General features: G+C 36.7%; 1 protein-coding gene across 20 annotated transcripts in view; it reads left to right on the top strand.

Annotated features, from left to right (window-relative positions):
* ZBTB20 (zinc finger and BTB domain containing 20) overlaps nt 1–18,905 on the top strand; it is an 862,801-nt gene that overhangs the window by 293,236 nt on the left and 550,660 nt on the right. The window contains exon 4 of one of the 20 annotated variants that reach the window (XM_059890148.1): nt 6,909–7,054. The exons of the other annotated variants lie outside the window; for them this stretch is intronic. The gene's annotated coding sequence lies outside the window, so the exon portion shown is untranslated. The remainder of the gene's footprint in view (nt 1–6,908; nt 7,055–18,905) is intronic. 20 annotated transcript variants of the gene reach the window in all.

Here is an 18,905-nt window from a genome sequence, read left to right as displayed (position 1 = left end):
AGAAGACTCTTGAGACTCCCTTGGACTGCAAGAAGATCAAACCAGTCCATCCTAAAGGAAATCAGTCCTGAATATTCATTGGAAGGACTAATGCTGAAGTTGAAGCTCCAGTACTTTGGACATTGATGCGAAGAACTGACTCCTGAGAAAAGTCTCTGAAGCTGGGAAAGATTGAAGGCAGGAGAAGGGGATAACAGAGGATGAGATGGTTGGATGGCATCACTGACTTGATGGGCATGAGTTTGAGCAAGCTTCAGGAGTTGGTGATGGCTGGCCCGGCATGCAGTCCATGTGGTCGCAAAGAATTGGACATGACTGAGCAACCAAACTGAACTGAATTGAACAACCTAATGGATCTCAGAATTATTATACTAATCGAAAACAGGCAAAACAAGTGCATACTATAAGATTCCATTTATATAAAATTCTGGAAAATATAAGCTAATGTATAGTGACAGAAGGTAGATCAATGCTTGCACAAGGAAAGTTTTGAAGGTGATAAATAATTTTGCTATCTCGATTGTGGTAGTGATTTCATTGGTCAATGTGTCAAAACTTATCAAATTTAAATCTGTGCAATTATCGTCCTACAATTATGCTTCAACAAATTTGTTTTTAAATATAGGGCAAAAGAGATGAAGACTTATATACAGTGAGTAGGTAGGTAGTAAATTTAAATAGGGTATCAAGCTAGTATGTTTAGAAATATTTTTGATCTTTCTCCTAAATATGTATCCTCTCCATACCAAAGCTAACACTCTAGTTTACAGTACCATCTTATCTCACCCAAGCTATTGCAGCATTCTCCTGATGTCCTTAATATTAAATCTTAAAATCTAGCCCCTGTCTCCTCTTCTAGTCTGACTTAAATCACTTTTTCCCTGGCTTCCTATGCTCCAATCATGTGTGTGTGAAAGTTGCTTGGTCATGTCCGGCTCTTTGCTACCCCATGGACTATACAGTCCATGGAATTTCTAGGCCAGAATACTGGAGTGGGTAGCCTTTCCCTTCTCTTGGGGATCTTCCCAACCCAGGGATCGAACCTAGGTCTCCCACATTGCAGGCGAATTCTTTACCAGCTGAGCCACAAGGGAAGCCCATGCTCCAATCATACTGAACTTCTTTTCATACTTTCAGCACATACCTCACTCTCATTTCTGGTCTTTACAGATATCCTCCATATGGATGGAAAACGTCTCCATTTTCCCCTTCTTCCCCTTACAGAAATAACTTAGCAGGTCTCAATTTATGGTGCATTTTCTTTGGATGTCTTCTCTCTTTCCCCAATTAATTGCCTTACATTGTGCTCCTATAATGTAAGCCTTATTTTAATTGATTGTTTTAGTTAAATCTTCTTTAAGATAGGAAATGATATTATATCTCATTCAATGATATTTATCTCTTATACCTAACATAATGCCTGATACTGATGAGACATTTGATAAATAGTTGTTGAGAGAATGAGTGAGTGAAAGAATAAATAAGTGTTTTAATAGCCATACATAGTATTATAGCTAGTGTTATATTTTTCACTTTTATTTTTTACAGTATTTATTCTTATAAATATTTATCAATAGAAAAGCAAAAAACATCAATTCTTAAAAATTTATTTCACTTTTGTTGCATGTGTTTTCAATAGCTTTACTAGAGTCTCAATTTTCTGATATTAAGGAGTTATTCCAGAACATGAAATGCTCAAATTGCGTGATTCCTATATTGTCCCTCTAGGAAAATTATTGTTAGAGTTACCTTTATTGTTTTGTCTGCCTTAATGTCAAGAATAACCAAAGGTGTTCACGATTGGTATGAATTTGATAACTTTGTCCTAGAGATTATTATGCTATTGTGAATTTTCTTAGACTAACATTTAGGAGAATTCTATTAACACAGTCTTTGCTTCTGTATCTGGCTGACTTAAGCCCAGGCTAGATGCAAATATTTTCCAATAATACTCTGGCATTACTTTTTATTATTTGTCTATAAGAAACTAGGGAGGATGTTAAATATGAGACAGTAAAGGAACAGGACTGAATATGGTTCCACTGACAACTGAGGAGGTGGCTTAAAATGGCATGAATAGTAAGTTTGAAATAAAAGTTTTTCGAAACATTTGGTATTGCACAACCAGTTTCCACATTAATCAATCCCTTATGCTCTAATTAATACCTTGCTAAAATGTTTATTCTCAAGGAAAACAACAGTTTTTAACTTTTATAGATATTTGGCACATTTTTGAATTAATTATTAATAGGTTAATCGAGTATTGAATATTGATCAGAATAATATTCTGCTGTTGTAATGCTTACAGTAAGTGAGGTGTTTTACATATCTCCATATCCCACAGTGACCCTACATTGAAAACTTACCATCACTTTGCTAATGAGAAGCGTGACGATCAGAGATATTAAGTAACTTCCTTTTTTATATCACACAATTTGTACAGAGAAAATCTAGGTTAAAATCTGAGTCTATCTTGCATAAATGTTGTTTCTAATCCATTCCATTACCTCTTTGTGAAACAATTCTTGTTCTAAGTATATCAGTTTCCTGGGGTTGCCATAACATACTAACTTGATGGCCTAAAACAACAGAGGTAGTCTTTCACAGCTCTGGAGGTCAAAAATCAGAAATCAATGAATCAGAAGGGCCACATTCACTCTGAAGGCTCAAGGGGAGAATTACTTGCTCTTCCATGCATTTCCTGGTTTGCAGCTGTTTATCTACAGTCTGTGCTTCCTTCTTTACATGGCCTTCCCTTTGTGTCTGTGTCTTTTCCTCTGTCTCTTATAGAGGCATGTCATTGTATTTCTCTGGACCAAGAAGATCCCCTGAGGGCATGGCAACCCACTCCAGTATTCTTGCCTGGAAAAGCCCATGGACAGAGGAATCTGGCAGGCTGTGTTCCATAGGGTCACAAAGAATCAAACATGACTGAAGTGACTTAGTGTGCACCCAGGGTTACAAACTTGGATAATCCAGGATGATCCTATTTAGAGATTCTTAAACTAATTAAATATGCAAAAACCCTTCTTCCAAATAAGGCCACGTTCTCAGCTTCTGAGGATTGAGATGTGGGCATATCTTTTAGGGAGCCACCATTCAACCCACAAGACTTGGCATCAGATAAACTATTTTGCTCTCAGAACAGTAGGTATATATCTTTGGAATATGCAGTAGTCAAGGTTCAGAAATCTAAAGTTTACAAATGTATAGAGAAATATTTACAAATGGCTAGGTAATGCTGATTCTCCATGAAGACCAGCCATAAAGCAGTGACTGTTACCCTGTCCCTAACAGGACAAAATGATAACATCTTAAAGGAATGCTGCTCATACTTCTGGAGTAGCTTCATCAAAGCTGTGATCCATCCTGCCTGTTTGGTTGCAAAAGGAAACATTAATCAATAGGTTGAAAGACATTTGATTTTCTTCCATGATGCCAATCTCAAATATAAATACCATTGTAGTCTATTTTGGTATATCCTCCATAAAATTTCTCCAACTGCTTAATGAATCTCTAAGTCTTTGCTACCTTTCATTTCAAGGTAGGTATTCTTTAAAAAACTGAAGAGGGTTTCATTCTCTGACTCTATTTGTACTTTTCCAAACTTCAAGTTTTCCCTGTAGTTTGATAATCTAGGGTTTCATGAAAAATTCTGTGATTACCCTCTCCAAAACTATTATAATCCCTTTATGTAATAGGTCAAGCTCAATGCCCTTCCTTTAACTTTTCAGACACTTTAACCCCAAGTCATGCTGTGGATCTTTCTATTCCAAAACTGCACACAGTCAGTTAAATTGCACAGTTGTGTCCTACTCTTTGCAACCCCATGGACTGCAGCGTGTCAGACTTCCATGTCCATCACCAACTCCTGAAGCTTGCTCAAACTCATGTCCATAGAGTTGGTGATGCCATCCAACCATCTCATCCTCTGTCGTCCCCTTCTCCTCCCGCCTTCAGTCTTTCCTAGCATCAGGGTCTTTTCAAGTGAGTCAGTTCTTTGCATCAGGTGGCCAAAGCTGAAACTCCTGAAACTGCACACATCCTTCTCTATTTAAGCTTTCATGGATTACACAGCTAGAAATGTATCATTACATATATCCAAATGTATCATGCAGCTGCTGCTAAGTCGCTTCAGTCTTGTCCGACTCTGTGCGACCCCATAGACAGCAGCCCACCAGGCTCCCCCATCCCTGGGATTCTCCAGGCAAGAACACTGGAGTGGGTTGCCATTTCCTTCTCCAATGCATGAAACATAAAAATAGTAAACCTTTCTACCTTGCTTTCAGTACAGGTGATGAGTCCCAACATTTTATTAGTCTTTTCGGCTACAGGTTCTTATTAAGCTAATATCATTAGTAAACAGTTCAGAGTAATTTACAGATACTTTTTTTTTTTTTTTTTTGCTGTGTCTGATATCTCAAATCATCTTAAAAATACAATTTCTGTTATTTCCCCCCCCAAATGTTTGCCTTGCTTTTATTCTCACTAAGAATACTAATTGATATTTGTTCAGTGCCTTTGATTTGGAGGCCATGTATGAAATATTCCATATGAGTTACCTCAGTAAATTTCCAACATGTACAGGTATTTTCTATGTTTTACAGATGAAGAAACCGAGACTTTATTGCTACTTTTTGCTTACTCACATAACTTGATTTCCTGACTGATTATCTGTTTGGTTTGAATGGCTCTTTTGTCACTACTTCGGAGAGATTTTATTCACTACTTTTCTTCATCATTGACAAAATATTGACTTAGGACAGTTTCCAGTACTAATCTGGGGAGATTCATTTCTATTCATTCACTTATTAAATTCCAGGTATTATTATGCACACTGAGAGTACAGAGGTAGTCAGTTGTTGTAGACAACCCTAAGATGGCTTGCAGACTCTCCATAGCCCATGTCCCACTCCCTTGTGTATTTCCCTCTCCTTTAGTATTGACTAGACCTAGTGACTCATTTCTAAAAAAGACAAAAATGGTGGGATGTAATATCTCAGATTAAGTTTTAAAAAAGACTGTGGCTTTAATCTTGAATGCCTCTCTCACTGTTTCCCGTGTTACTCTTTCTGGGGAAAGTCAAATGCCATGCCATCACACAGCTCTGTGGAGGCAAAGGGCTGACCAAGGGCTGTCTGACAAAGGGCTCAGGCCTGCCAATAACCAAGTGAGTGAATTTAGAGTATGGCTTTCAGTTCAAACCACAGCTCTGGCTGTCAGATTGATTACAACCTCCTGAGGGACTTTGAACTTTGACCCAGAGGCACCTAGCTACACTGCTCACAGATGCCGGGCCCACCGGGAACCATGAGATAATTCTTTTTTTTTTTTAAGCTACTAAGTTTTGGAATAACTTGTCAAGCAGTAATAGATAACTATTACAGCGGTATGGCTGAGAGTCTCATTCTCATGGAATTTATATTCTGATAGCAATTATATGTCCCTACAACACAAAAAATATATACAAATGAGAAAGAATTCATTCTAAGAGGAAAATAAAACAGAAAAGACTGAATTGGGGATGCTCTGGACACCATGATCAGAGAAAGAAAGATCGCTCTGTAAAGTACTGGTTAGGTCAGGAAGCCATAGTTAGAACTGGACATGGAACAACAGACTGGTTCCAAACAGGAAAAGGAGTACGTCAAGCCTGTATATCGTCACCCTGCTTATTTAACTCATATGCAGAGTACATCATGAGAAACGCTGGGCTGGAAGAAGCACAAGCTGGAATCAAGATTGCCAGGAGAAATATCAATAACCTCAAATATGCAGATGACACCACCCTTATGGCAGAAACTGAAGAAGAACTAAAGAGCCTCTTGATGAAAGTGAAAGAGGAGGGTGAAAAAGTTGGCTTAAAGCTCAACATTCAGAAAACTAAGATTATGGCATCCGGTCCCATCACTTCATGGCAAATAGATGGGGAAACAGTGGCAACGGTGGCTGACTTTATTTTTCTGGGCTCCAAAATCATTGCAGATGGTGACTGAAGCCATGAAATTAAAAGACGCTTACTCCTTGGAAGGAAAGTTATGACCAACCTAGACAGCATATTCAAAAGCAGAGACATTACTTTGCCAACAAAGGTCCGTCTGGTCAAGGCTATGGTTTTTCCAGTCGTCATGTATAGATGTGACAGTTGGACTATAAAGAAAGCTGAGTGCCGAAGAATTGATGCTTTTGAACTGTAATGTTGGAGAAGACTCTTGAGAGTCCCTTGGACTGCAAGGAGATCAACCAGTCCATCCTAAAGGAGATCAGTCCTGGATGTTTATTGCAGGGACTGATGTTGAAGCTGAAACTCCAATACTTTAGCCACCTGATGCGAAGAGCTGACTCATTGGAAAAGATCCTGATGCTGGGAAAGATTGAGGACAGGAGGAGAAGGGGACGACAGAGGATGAGATGGTTGGATGGCATCACTGACTCAATGGACATGGGTTTGGGTGAACTCCGGGAGTTGGTGATGGACAGGGAGGCCTGGCGTGCTGTGATTCATGCGGTCACCGTCGGACACGACTGAGTGACTGAACTGAACTGAATGAGGAGTTAGTTCATCGTGAAACTGTCAGGGCAGGAGAGCTCAGGCAGAGACAGAAGTAGGGGTATTAGGAATAGCGTTGGCTTGTTTGAGGGACATCATGGGTCAGTGAGTGAAGAATTGTAGCAGATGAGATCAAACAGGTGGACGTACTGAATCACTTCAATCATGTCTGACTCTATGTGACCCCATGGACTATAGCTTGCCATCGTCCTCTGTCCATGTGGATTCTCCAGGCAAGGATACTGGAGTGAGTTGCCATGCCCTTCTCCAGGGAACAGGTGGACAGGAACAGAAATGGAGAGATGTAGGTTAGTGTTTTGAATTTGAAATATCATTCTTACAACATTATATATTGTAGATTTTATGCAAGGTCTGCCTTGCATTTCAAGACCACTCTGGCTTCTGTTTGGAAAATGGATTGTAAGAGACAAGAATGGAAACAGAGAAATCAATTAGGGGACCAGTGAAGAGATAATCATGTTTGGGTTGGCAGCAACAGAGATGGTGAGTAATGGTTGAGTTTGGAATGTACTTTTCAGGTTGCGTTAATGGGGATTATTGACGGATTCAGTGTGTTGAGTGAGACAAAAGGAATTCAAAGGCTCCTAATCTTTGGTCTAATCACTCAGGTGGATGATGGCACCTTTCACTGAGATGGAGGAAATGCAGTTTGATTGGCCGAAGGGGTGGCAATATGGGTGTTACAGACTTGGTGTGTTACATTAGTCTAGAGCACGTAGCCCTAGCAAGGGAAGTGCCCACTGATCTCTATTCTGTGCTTTAAGCTAGTTTCTTGCTGTGGAAAACCACCTCTAACATCTCATAATATGTTGAATCCTGGTGAGTTTTATTTTTTAACTTTTGTAGTAGAATCTTGTCAGAGGCTATTTGAATGCTGAAATAACAAAAATTAACTTCATCCTTTCAATACAGTGAGTTAGTTAATCAGATATAATTTCTCTTATGGAGTGCTACAAAATTCACTGAAGAAAAACAATCAGGGTAGTATTTTGGTTATAATTTATTACAACACAGATATTACATACAGGATAAGCTTTGCTCTCTCCTTCATTCAAACTTTGTTATAGCTTGTAATCATGTATTTCTATATTTAGAGTAATTCATTCATGCTACCTCATTCACCTTCAAAGTTAGTAGCAGCTTTACTATAAGTCTAGTAAGTTCAGTGGGGAATTTGAGAAGATCGTTGTTCCCCTTCCTATACAACCTCTGTAGTAAGAATAAGTAGTGAGAATGATTGTGGTTACGTAGACGCATTTGTCCCATGAGAAAAAGTGATCAGAAAAATCCAGAAGAAATGCTGATAAACCAACAGTGTGTTGTAGTGAAAGAGTGCACAATTGCCCAGCGAATTTTTTTTAAAGGTAAATATCACCAAGGTTATTTGAACATTAGTGCCCTGCATGAGTAGTTAGCAAAAATGTACTTAAGTATCCATGTGTTGCCCAATCTAAGGAGATTCTCCAACCCACTGGAAAATTTAGACTTGCCCCTCAGATACTAAAATAATAAACTGAGGGGCGCAGGCATGATTTGTTAATTCTGAGCCAGTGTATTGCAACTGCTATGCATTGTGAGATCCTGGTATGAAGTGGCATAGTATAAAATTAAATTGTATTGTATAGTGCATTGTATTGTTTCATCAGATTTTGATATCCTCACTTTAAATAATTCATGGGAAGAAATGATCACTTCATAATGCCACAAACTCACAGCAGGCAAAACTAATTTTACACAATATGAAAACAGATTTTATTTATTTAAAAGGAATATTAAAAAAAAACACAACAACTTTTTTGACACCAGCTGCTGAGAAATAAATAGAATACTTTATGACAAAAAAATATCTAAATCTATAAAAACTGTTCCTGGGAGACCAAGTTGAGGATTGTAAAGATACATTTAAATGCCTTGGTCAATGCCATAAGCCTTATTTTGAGGGAAAATACCCTTCTATCTTATTTACTCCCTGTGGGGATAAAATGGAACTAAGAGAGAAAATTAGCTTTAGAAAATCCTTCCTAACAGCTACAACATAATACCAAGGAAGTGGCAAACTCAGGTATCATACCACGGACCCCTCACTAGGCCAGATAACCTCTATAGGTAAGTGGTAACTAGTATCCTAAATGCAAAGTATAAATGATTGCTTAGTTTTGCCCAAACCAGACTTTAACTGGCAGTGGAAAAGAATATTTGGAGTGACCACAACAATTTTCCTTTCACTGTGGCTTTAAGAATGGAATGAGGAAGTAAGGTAAAAATATAATGAGACTATTTTCTTTGGGAGAGTTTATTAGTCATTTTTATACAAATATCATATATTTTTATATGAATTGCAAGAAAATACAGGCTCGCTGTTCAATTTGATAATGACTTCATATCTGACTCAATCAGATGCTGGCTTCAGACAAAGAATGGGACCCATGCCATGGGTGGATCTGGGTTTAATCTCAGAATCGTGAGGGTCCAGGCATCCAGGCAGTTTGCAGTCCTCTTCCTTGAAGCTTCAGGGAGAGAACAAGTGTGAAGAGGGGGCATGGCTTTTAGTGAGGTAGCTAAGAGATGGACAAAAGAGAGAAGAGAGCAACGTCTAAAATAATCAGATAGTTTATCACCAAAGCAAGGAAAACACATTCTGTTGGTAATATAAATATTGTTTATTGAATTTTTACTTCTAAAAAATGTTTAACTTAAAAACTGTTGCTGACAGTGGGAATGTAAATATGAGGCTGAGCGACTGACTCACCAGAAGTTTATTATTATCTCTGATAACAGCTGAATTCCAGTCTTCTTTGTGTACTATAAAATGGGGCAGATTTGTATAGCTATGGTGTCATAGGCACAGTTGGAAGAGCTTTATCTGGTTTTGTTATAAATTTCCTTCTTCGGGGTTTATAAGTCAGGAATTAGAAATTCATTTTAGAGTCCTTAGATTTCATAGAGTTACACATTTAGAGGGACTGAAATTTGGTGCTATTCTTTAACTTTCAAGATTTTAAATACTTTCCAATGCAGCTAAGATTTAAAATGTTCAATTGTTTTTACCAAACTCATTGATGGGGTGGTGTTTTTAGCAGGTTTCTGTATTTTCTAGGAGCTGTATGATTATACAGAGATAACGGGTCTCCTTTATCCTCAGGACATCAGTGCAGTCTGATATGGATATTAACAAGGTGCTTTGGGAAAAACGAAGAGCACTGAGATTACAATACAGAATGTCAAAGTTCAAAGCCTGGCTTAATTCCACTTGCTAGTTGTTGACCTTATGCTACTCATTTTAACCTTTCTGTGTCTTACTATTGTTATTAATCTATAAAATGGAGTTAATAAAACTTACTCTAAGATTCTCTTACCAGGTAGTAACAGAAAATTCTTGTGCTGTGCTTAGTTGCTCAGTCATATTCGACTCTTTGTGACCCTATGGACTGCGGCCTGCCAGGCTCCTCTGTCCGTGGAATTCTCCAGGCAAGAATACTGGAGTGGGTAGCCATGCCCTCCTCCAGGGGATCTTCCCAACCCAGGGATTGAACCCAGGTCTCCAGCATTGCAGGCAGATTCTTTTCCGTCTAAGTTACCAGGAAGCTTAAAGTTCTAAGAAATGTTGATTTAATCCTTTTAATGAATATTATATAAGGGCTGTTTCTCAAAGGCAATAGTGTTGCATTTTAAGGGAAAATTTTGTACATATATAATGTAACAAATGTAAAAATGACTGTTTCTGCTGAGTATTCTGCTATAACAACCAGAATTATCTTGCAAACATTAACCAAAACAAAGCTGGTGTAGCAGAGTTAGCATCAATCTGAGTGATATTGTGATGATTTTTCAGTAATCAGTATATATGGGCCAGACTACTTTCTTATGTATATAAAGAAATGTCAGTTTCCAAATTTCTAATTTCATTTCTTTTTCATTCTAATGTTTCTAACCTTTCATAATATAAAGCTCATATCCTTTTTACTGAAATCTTTACTTCAGCATCAAGCTTTTCTTCACAATGCAAGGGCTACAGATAGAATGTGAGTTAAATGTTATTTAAGCAGAATTATTTAAAAGCCGTATTAGTGTTATGAAGCTGTAGATATCCTGAAATAAGCTGTCACCTTTCCACTTACTTAGACAGATGCTATATAAATCAGTTATCAAAAATAGAACACTGGCCTAAAAAATATTCATATTTGTTTTTATGTAAGAACGGAAATGGTCACATCTAAGTGGGGGAAGGGAGATTCATTCCACGCACAAATTTAGTATCTAAGATTTGAAACATCAGAACTGTCCATGCAATTAAGACCACTTAATTAAACTTACATGTTGACTTTGAGCAGAGAGATTTTTAGAAATAGAAAAGATAATGTTTCATGGCTTTCAGGAACCCAATGACATCATTTTTATTCATAGAAAAGTGCATTTTTAAAATGCACTCAGTTAAAAATGTCAGAGTCTGTCACTAGTGAATTTGGGGTGCTTGTCCCTTTGCCCCCTTGTGGAATTTACTTTGTTGAAATAGATTGTCACTCTCTTGGAAGACAATTGCTTTGATATTGACAGCAGGCCTTCATGAGATCTAGAAATGAATCATAAGGCACATGAGTAGCACAGCCATATTCAGCCATACAAAAATTAGCTGAGTGTTACACATATCACAGAATATGGTGATTTGGGGTAGGGAAGTAGTCCAACTTAGATTCACTTTTGTGAAAAAGAGCACTTAGTAATTATTGTATCAACTTAGTATTTCATCCAAACCTGGAATTTGTGTTTACCCAAAGGACCGCTCTGAGATTGAGCAAGATGATTGAAAATGATCTGGGCCAGGTAGGCTAGATAGAGAGCGGGATCAGCTGACATGGCAGAATAGGGTTTTGTGTTATCACCTCAAAAGCAACATTAAATTCCTTTCTATGAAATTATAGCATCTTTCATTTTCCAGGAAAATCTAAAAAGTTTATTCTCTGTCATGGAAATAATGCAGTTAAATGGCTTGAAATTTCAACAGATCATTGTAAAAGCTCAGGTAAAAAGTCAGTATTTTAATGATAGCCTTCAAACATAATCAGTAATGAAATTTAAGCAGGACCTAAGGGGATATGACTTAAGAATCTTAGAATCCTTCAATAAAGCTATTTAAGAAATAGAATGTTCCTATTCCTGGGTAATATATGATGTAGGTAAAGTGACTAGTCTAAGATCCCTAAGTTGGGGTATGTGGAAGAACTGGGTCTAGAAGCAGGTGTCTGGTCTCCAGTCAAGTGCTTTTTTTCTTGTAGAGCTTGATTCTTTTGTATCTGTACAACAGAGTCAATCTCATAGAAAGATACAGGTCATACATTTTTCTAGGCAGATAAATGTTCATCCACTCTTACAACATCGATAACAATGGAAAGCATTTATTGCATTTACAACCTGCTAGGCAGGACCCAAATTATTTAACTTACAGTCTGTCTTTTAAATCTTCATAAAATGCCTTACAAAGAATGTACTATTGCTATGTTCATTTCATAGTATGGTAGAGGTACTAAAACATAGGCAGGAGACTAAGTAAATCCACAAGGAAACAGATGTACTAAGTGATGAAGCTTAGTTGTGAATGAACTCAGGCAGTCTGAGTTCCAGAGCTTGTGTCCTTATCTCCTGTGTAGCCTCTCTCAAACGTTTGTTAGTTATGTACTTGCTTAGAAATGTCATCGATGACTTCTAAGGGCTTCAGAAGAACAAGTTTCAAGAAAGAGTAACATATATGTGAATAGTAGACATACCCATTGAATAAAATATAAGGCTGGACGAACTGAAGAATTTCACCTGGAAAAGAAAACAACCATGAGAGAAATATATGACAGTGATGCAGAAATCAGGCTATAACTGTTTTCAGCAACCATGTACAAAACTAGGACCAATAGGTGGGAGTTATAAGAAGATAGGTTCTGGTTTAATATAGCAGTGCAGTCATCAGAATAGGCAGCCTTGTTACTGACACCTCCGTCTCTGGGGATAGAGGCCACGTGGCAGGTCTCTATTTCTGTAGACAGAATTGCTGCACTGGCGTAGTACGTTGGAGTACAACTATGCTCAGCTAGGTGACAGGAAAGGGACACCATTAATTTCTTCTGAAGCTGTATTGTAAGGCAAGTAAGAGCAAGAGCTCTGGACAGATCCAACTTTGAGTTCTGGCACCATCACTTGTTAGCTGCATGAACTTAGTCAAATTACTTAACTCTAAAACTTCTCTGAGTCCCAATTTCCCTATCTATAATTGGGATAATTGTATTAAACTTCCAGAATTGTCGTGAAGAGGAATAAATGAGACTATTATGTAAAACGCCTAGCACTGTGCCAGGCACATAGTAAGTGCTCAGAAGATATTAATTTTTTAGGAGTGAAGTATTCATTAATTAAAAATGAACTACAGTGCTAAATACTCTTTCATATGGAAAAAGAATCTTGGCCTAGCAGGTAATAAGTGGTAGGACTTTATGCTTACCAATCTCTCACTGCCTTTGGATAAGGTCACCACAGACTCTGGATTGTGAAAAGTGCTTATAAAGGAAGCTTTGTAAATCAACTTATTTAAAATGCAGTAGAGAAGCTTATGATTTAAAAGCATCCTGTGGTGAATCCTTTTATAGTGAATAATCACCCCCTAATTTATCTGTTTGGTAAGTTTAGAGTTTGGCGCATTGAGTCTTCTTAAAGCAAAGAGTACACCTGCACTCTTATTCCTACAAGGTAGGCAGTATTTTCATGCTGGGCTGACTTTCAGAGACATACAGGGTGCCTCTTAGATTCAGGATGACATAGGCTGGGTAACCACAGGAACATACAAGGTCACTCTAGTTAGTTAGAACATTAACTGTACTTGGTGACACATACATTTCTAATGAGCATGCAAGCTCATATAGGTCAGTTGGCCATTAGACCATTGCACAGAAGAATTTTTCCTGAATTAAAGAGTTGGATACTTAAGACATATTTTTCTTTATATCTCTTTTTCTTTCTCTGAAATTTCAATGGAAATCAACATGAAATTATGACATAATACAGATCTTTCAGAAAAAAAGCAAAAAACCAAACAAACAATGGAAAGTTGTGAAATAGAAAGAACACTGAAGTAGGAACCCTGAATAAGACCTGCCATGTACTAACTGCAAGGCAGGGGATAGGAAGCTACTTATTTTTTTCTGTGTCTTAACTGGAACATAACTTCAGACTTAGATCTCCTATAGACCTTCTAGATTAAAAAAAACATATTGCACCTGATTCATAAATGAGGTAAAACTATTTTGTTTCTTTCCAGTAGAAAGAACAGGAAATTAGAGAAGGAACACTTAATAGTTAAGAAGTTTTCTTATTCCCAATAAACAATACTTGTCACTCTGCCTCAGCTTGAACTCTCTTTTGCTGATATGATGATTTAAAAGACATTGTATTTTGCTATGACATAGAAATGAATATGAACATGAGAAAACTTAGACCAAATGGTTGTTCCTCCCATGAGCCAGCAAACACTGACCTGTGTTTGAGAGAAAATGACCTTACCCACAATTAATTACATATAGGGCTAAAATAATTATATCTTTTCATTGATTTTCTTTATTTTCACACTATCCATGGGAATTTTGCCAATTCTTTATAGAGTGCTTTAAGCTTATTTACAACCAGCTTGGATAAAATACACTCTGAATATATGCTAGTGACTCTGCTCTGCAAGCTGAATGGGGGATAACGTGCCTCAGAAGTGTATGCTTAAACTCTTTGGTCCTTCTCAAAGAAAGCCCCTCAAGAGCTCAGGTGACCATAAGAGCTCTGAATCCACTTCAAAATTTCTCAACTTTGCATGCTTATTACATTCTATGCAGGGTGACGAAAGGACAGAATTCACAAATGAAACTGGCTTATCTTTTACCAAATGAAAGTTTTAAGACACATTTTTGTACAAATGTATACACTATAAAGGACTACTATTTAGCCCTGAATTTCTTATTTGTCAGAAACTTCAGAGTGATTTTTGAGAGAAACTTCTAAGCTTAATTCAATCATGTAATAATGAAACTTCAATTTAACCAAACTGAAAATGCAGACAAAGCCTTAGTATCCCATAATAATCTTCATAATTATCCTATCAATCCTAAAGATGCTAAAGTCATTAAGATTGCAAAATGTGATGAGAAGGTCAACGTGATAACAGGCATAATGACAGGTGGCCATCAGGGGTTCAGAAGAAATTTTATATTATTAAGGTGAAGAAGAACTTTACTTAGTCTTTTGTTTTTATTCTGAAGAAGAACATTACTATGTGTGGTTATACATCATTGCCAATTTCTTAATGTGTAAGCAAGCAACCTACTCAATCTTTATAGTAAAAAAAAAAATTAATAGTTAACCACATAACAAAGCAATTTCCCTGTTCCATTTTCTCTTGAGTACATAACAAAAACAGGAAACATATAGAAAGCAGCTATGATTAGAAATAACTAGAATAAGTCATTTAGTATAAGTTCAGAGTTATAGAAAAAAATTCTAACATATGGAGTAGAGATTAAGATTTAATCATGTCATTCTATCAGGAACATAGTACAGAAATTTCTATATGCAATAAGGGATCAAGGAATATTTATTGAGTACTTATTCAGGGCTCAATATTGGATTTCATTACAAATATGAATAATAAATATAAATAACTGCTTCATATTGTTCTATTTGACAGTAAAATTATATCTATAGGTCCTATAGAATAATTAAAATCCTTTCAGTAGGTATATAAATTATGAACCTACCAACCTTTAACCAAAGATTAAAACCTATTTGCAAAAATAACCCCATTTAACTTTGCTGACATCTCAGGAAGTTTCTGTAGTTATCTAACTAGAATGTAGACTTCTGGAGACCTCTTGTGGGCCCTACATTTATGAAGCCTACAAGTGTTCTACCAGTAGAAACAAGGCAATTACAAAGGAGAATAAGAACAAGGCCCAAGTCTACTTGAGATATCCTTACATCTATATGGAAGTGTTGGATATGGGTTCCATGATGAAGCCCAAGTATGCGAAGGCAGAATGTGTTTTCTAAGCGACTCTTGGTTTTCTTACTGGAGAACTGACAACTCATAAAAGCCCAAGAGCACCCTCTAGCGAAATTTCTGGAGTAGGCCTAAGGGGCTTGCTCTTGACCTGGGCTGTCCTTTGCAAATGACCTCTGAATGCCCAAAATATAGAACCTGGGTTTCAGCTATCTGGTTTTACCTTCACATAATTTCCAAAACACAGAGAAAGTGGTATTCTTGTCAAGTATTTCTAGTGGTAGAAATGCTTAAACACTAAGACCTAATATTCCATTGTTCCCCTGATTTTTTGTTTTTGCTTACAATACCAGCCTGCCACACATGATTTCTATTCATAGTCTTGTGTTAAAATAGTTCCTGAAACTAACATAACTAAAAAAATAGTGAGAAGCCTGAGAAATGTCTTACTGAATAATACTACTTCTGCCCCTCCCTCTGCCTTTCTCAAGCCTCTTACTCAGCTCAGGTACTATATCCAGGAAGTTTTTTTGTACTTGGCAATACTAGAATTCAAGGGCAGCAGGTTGAGATTTTAAATGGTGGTCAAAAATTATAGGATAGGGTCTAGAAGGTTAAGTCCTTGTATTTATGCACTTCTGATTTTTTATATTATCTGATTACTGTAAAGATATATTTTCATCTAAATCTTGAGCAGAAATGAAAATTGCACATCCCTCAGTGTTCAGCATAGTGCCTTATTAAGTTGAAGCTGCAGTTAGATAACTACAGAGCAGGTCAGTTAGTTGCTATAGTTTAGTTGTGAGTCTACCACTCACTTAGATTAGTAACTGTTCCATAATAAATGAAACAAAATAAATCATTGCTTGACTTCATAGGTAGCTTACTGAATGCTGTTATTGGAAGCAACTTTGAGATCTAAATCCCCCCATTTTAGGAAAAATTAAAATTGGTGGCACTATTAGTTAAGTAACTTGTCCAAGATGATACAATTTGATGGTGGCAGCTTCAGGACTATAATACATATCTGTTTTGCCCATTTTAGTGTTCACTATTCTAGAAGAATTTGCTTGTTAAAAAGCTTGTTATGTCACTTTAAACAATTTCATTCACATTGTTTGGATTTTATGTGTCTAATAATTTATGGGTATATCCTCAAGCTTATGGGCTTCCCTGGTGCTCAGATGGTAAAGAATTCGCCTGGAATGCAGGAGACCTAGGTTCGATCCAACCCCCTAGGTTTGATCTCTGGGTTGGGAAGATCCCCTGGAAGAATGCATGGCAACCCACTCCAATATTCTTGCCTGGAGAATCCCCATGGACAGAGGAGCCTGGCTGGCTACAGTCCATGGGGTTGCAAAGAGTCCTACATGAATGAACGACTAAGCACTTCAAGCTTATAGTGAGAAAAAAAGTATATACCTTCCAATTTCATTTCTTCTGTTTTTACTTTCATGTATAGAAGAATAAATTACTCATGTAGTTACTGTTAAGAAGAATACAAAAATGTATTCATTTGATATGAGTCATATTATTTATTCAAACACTGTGCTGCACTGTGTCAACTTTGCAGATTGAAAAAAAGGGGATACCCATTGATAGTCTAGCATTACTGATAGCTATCCCTATGGTTCTGTGTTCTAATAGCAGTTACCTTATAGTTGATGGAAGGATTACATGAGTTAATGCAAATAAAGGATGGGAAACATAGCATTAATTAATTGTAGTATCTATATTAAATGTTAATGTCTCATTTAAAAAAAAACGAATAAGATATTCTTAGGATTATCCAGTAGAGGTCAGCGCTATGAACTATGTTAAACACTTTTTTAGTATTATGATTTGACTTCTTGAAAATAAAAGTAAAAACGCCAAGATCTCTCCAAGTTGTTGTTTTTGAGTAAAATTGTATAAGAAATTTCCATTTGTCAAAGCATATTGCATATTAGTTCAATAGAAGTTTATAATTCTTTCATTTCTCTATTCATTATTATATTCTTAGTCTTGACTTTAGCCTTCCTCTTATCACATGTGGCATTAATATTCAACCTTTCATTCATATGATTAATGATATTTAGTAGGTGAGGTGTTTGTGTATGGCAACTCAAGGCAGAATTATTCACCTCCAATTTTACTGTATAGTTAGTACCTTAATGAAGTTTTGTTCCTTGTTCTTTGCCTACTTTGCTATCCCTCAACATACAGTGTTGATATTTAGAATCATAAAACCAGCAAATATAGAACTAGAAGTGATCATAGATATAAATAGGTCTGAGTCCTTCATCTTACAAATGAAGAAACTGACATTGCAACAGGGAAGATAGCAGGTTGAATTTCAGTGAAAGAAGATTGTATTTCCTTATATTTATAAAATAGTTGAATCTGGAGAAACATGTGATTCTTTGGTTTTTCACTAATATTCTGAACCAATAGATTGACAATATATCTCAACATTATCTACAGAGAGAAAATACATAGTATTTTTAAAAATATCTATTCACTCAGTAGTACAGTATACCATCGATGCCTGCCAGTTTTTTTTTTTTTAATTCCTGTCATTTTGCAATGTTAAAACCCTTACTGAAACTCTTCAGTGAGTATCTTTAAGGATTTTCTTCTCCAGCTATGCAACTAAACAGTTTGAGTAATAAGATGGCATGGCCTCTGCATGGTCTACTAAACACTTCTAGGAAGTAGAACCCCCTTCTGGAGTTATGAGAGAAACATCACTTCTAAAAGGCCTTTAAAAGTACTCCAGCATAAACATTACACTGGAACATTTCATTAGCTTTTTGAGAACAATAAAGAAATGTGGAGCATAATAGGCTAATATGTTTAAGTGGTCTTGGTAGAACCCTACTTAACTCAGTGGGATTTTCTGCAGCACGCAGAGGTGGAAAACCATTCCTTACATATTTATTGTGTGGGACTGCCTCCTTCTTTGTTGCATGCAGTTTGCATCAAAGAGAAGTAACTTTCCACCTGTAATTCTAAAATGAGGAAAGCCTCAAAATACAAGTTTTAGAAGAATCAATATTTAGATATGATGATCAGCAGCCAGCAGTGCAGGCTATTGACAGTCAGAATTTCTGTCAATAAAGATAGAAGAGGGGCCAACTTCTATCTCAGTGTTTTCTGTCCTCTTAGGACTTAAACATCCATAAGGATATTAAGATTTGTGAAGTCTCTAAATTCCTGAAGAAAAAGACAAAATGTAAGCCAAACCTTATTGTTTATGAATTACAAAAATAATTCAATTAATAAATTTTTTCAGTTGCTTAAGCCAGCAGTAAAACTGTCCTGCACAATGTTTTG

This window comes from Bos taurus, chromosome 1, assembly GCF_002263795.3.
Source record: "Bos taurus isolate L1 Dominette 01449 registration number 42190680 breed Hereford chromosome 1, ARS-UCD2.0, whole genome shotgun sequence".
In the NCBI taxonomy this organism is placed as follows: domain Eukaryota; kingdom Metazoa; phylum Chordata; class Mammalia; order Artiodactyla; family Bovidae; genus Bos; species Bos taurus.
Note: the sequence above shows the minus strand (reverse complement) of the source record. Positions and strands in the feature narration are given on the sequence as shown.